The sequence below is a fragment of the Apium graveolens genome, chromosome 2 (assembly GCF_009905375.1).
Source record: "Apium graveolens cultivar Ventura chromosome 2, ASM990537v1, whole genome shotgun sequence".
Lineage (NCBI taxonomy): Eukaryota > Viridiplantae > Streptophyta > Magnoliopsida > Apiales > Apiaceae > Apium > Apium graveolens.
In genome coordinates this window covers 260,684,200-260,686,957 of record NC_133648.1, presented here as the reverse complement: position 1 = coordinate 260,686,957, position 2,758 = coordinate 260,684,200, and positions in this window count along the sequence as shown.

Below are 2,758 nucleotides of genomic sequence, written 5' to 3'. Positions count from 1 at the left end.
CCGCCACCCGAAGAGGGTGATCCTCCCACTAACTAGGTATGCCTTGTATCCTTACTATTGCCTTCAATGAGGACATTGAAAATTTTAGGTTTGGGGGTGATAATGTAAGGATTAGTTTATGTTGTGTCCATATAGTTCATATAGATTCATATTGCATGTTTAGTTGTAGTTCATTCATACTTTTGCATGATTGTTTATTTAGGACATATTTGTTTGAATGTTTGTTGGTGTTTTATGTGAGTTCATATAGTTGCATGTGCATGCATATAACATGATCCCTTAGGTTGAACTATTTTTGATTGATAAGTTAATGTTAATTTGAGTGTGGTGATTATGAATAGAGGGTTGTTTAAGTCTTAATGAATTGATTTGCATACCAGGGAAAAAAATCACAAGTCTTATAAGATTTCCTTTAAGCTAGATCATGATCATACTTGTTTATTTGTTGAGATTTAATCACTTGTTTATATCTTGAATTTTTGGTATTCTCATAATGACGTAAAAACACTGAAATTTAAATTGGAGAAAAACTTGGATTTCATTGCTAGTTATGAATAGGGCTAGGCGTCAAATGGCTAGGAGACAGCTCATAATTTATGAGTAGTCTAGGGTTGAATGAGATGGAGCAAAACACACTCATTCAGAAATTGTTGAAAAGAAAAGAAGAAAAGAAAAGAAAAAAGAAAAAAAAATGTGTTATGCATAATTGATCATGAGTGGGCTCTTTAATATTCGAGTTATTAAGTTCTAGTGGACTTTGTGCCTAGTGACATAAGGCTTTTATAGTCTGGGATCCGCTAACCTAACGCTCGCTACATGGGTATTATTGTATAAGTCTTTTGGGACCTCATTCATTGCATGGTCAAATAAGCATCTTTGTTATATGTTCTATAATAGCATGAATCCTTGTATAACTCTAGTAGAAAGGATGTTGTGAGTTATTACGTGTTTAACGTCTATTCTAGTTATAAACTTGTGATTATTTTGATGAAAGATAATTTATGGTTATTGATCTAGTATCGAGAGTATATCTGTTAAGCATCCCACACACGCACGTTTTTGGTTTGTGAGTTGGTTTGTGGGATTTATTTGAACTCTATTTAAAGTCATTACATTCTTAGAGGCATTAGCTTATTGGTTGGTTATAGTTATTCTGAGGGGATCGATTACATTATCATTTAGTTGCATTCACGTAGTTGCATTCATGCATTAGGTTTGTTTTATAGTTTTCAATCTGTTTATGCTTAAGGACAAGCATCGATTCAAGTTTGGGGGTGTGATAAGTGGATTTTATATCTACTTGGAACGCTTCATTACAAGCTTAAGTTGATGTTTTGGACTCAAGTTGTTGGTATTTTGATGTCTTTTTGTGTTTTTACATCTCAGGCACTAGTTGGAGGAAGAATGGAGCTTTTATTGAATATATTCTGGAAAGAGGCAAGAATCTGAAGTCAAGGCCATTCCCAAATTATAGAGGATCTCGAGAGCTTCGTGTGGACTGCTTACTCATCAAATTCTGACGAGTGGAGCAAAAGTTACAACAAAAAGAAGAAAATTCAGAAATCCAACAACAGAAGCACGACGCGCCCGCGTTGGGAAGTGGGGAGGCCGCGCTGGAGCAGCAGAAACAGCGCACGCCTATGCTGGTATGCGGGGCAGCCGCGCTGGGTCGTCTGGGTAGAATCCTGATTCTACTTGATTTTTGAGAGAATTAAAGCCCTGATCGTCCTGTAGCCTATATATATCCAAAATAATTCGTTTTTAATAACAAGGAGCAAGGGGAGAGCAATAAGAAGACCTAGAAGAGCACAAGACGGCTACAGAGAAGAAGACTTTCATATTCTTCAATATAGTTGATACTTTGGATGCTTGTTTTCGATTAGTCTTTGAACCCTAGTACTCTTATATTGTTTATTATCATGCTTTCATTGGAACCCATGGTGGCGATGAGTTCGATTATGAACTAATCGTTATCGTAGGGTTCTAACGGATTTATTTATGGATTTCTATAGTTAATTTTTCAATATCTTGGTGTGTGGTGATTAATTGATATCCTAGTATTGGTTGTGTTTATCCCTCTTATGTGTGTAGCTAACATATAAGATAGCGTGTTAATCTCTATTGAAGCGACAGTGAATATAGAGGTTTAGAACTTGTCATGCTAGCATAAGTTCATGTATAATTGTTATACATGATTCGTAGGTAATTTTAACCATCTTACTTTCCCTATGTAATCACGATAAATAACTTGCACATTAAACCTTTATGTTGTCAAATTCTATAGACATATAGGGTCTCAACATAATTGGTGTCTCTTCAGCTTCTATCTCTTTTATGGATATCGGGTAGTAGGGTATTCGTACAACGAAAGTTGGCATCTACTAGTTTCGTGTTATCTGATTAGTTGTCATCACCATCACATGCGAAGGTTAAGAACAAGGACTTTGAATGAAGTAGTAATGAAGTTAGAATCCCATGTTTATCTCATATCATTAATTCAATCACTTTTAATCTCTTAGTTAATTGCACGTTAGTTTAATCTTAATTATAAACATCTCAACTTGTTATTCTCTTAGCATTGAACGATAGCCATACCATTGTTGCATAATTGCATAAATTGAAGTTAACCTAAACCAGTCTCTGTGGGAATGAATCTGATTGATATCTTATACTACTTGCGAACGCGTATACTTGCATGTAATTTTAGCGCGTGTTTTCGCCCTAACAGTAAGCAACAAAAACTCTCTCCCTCCTCACC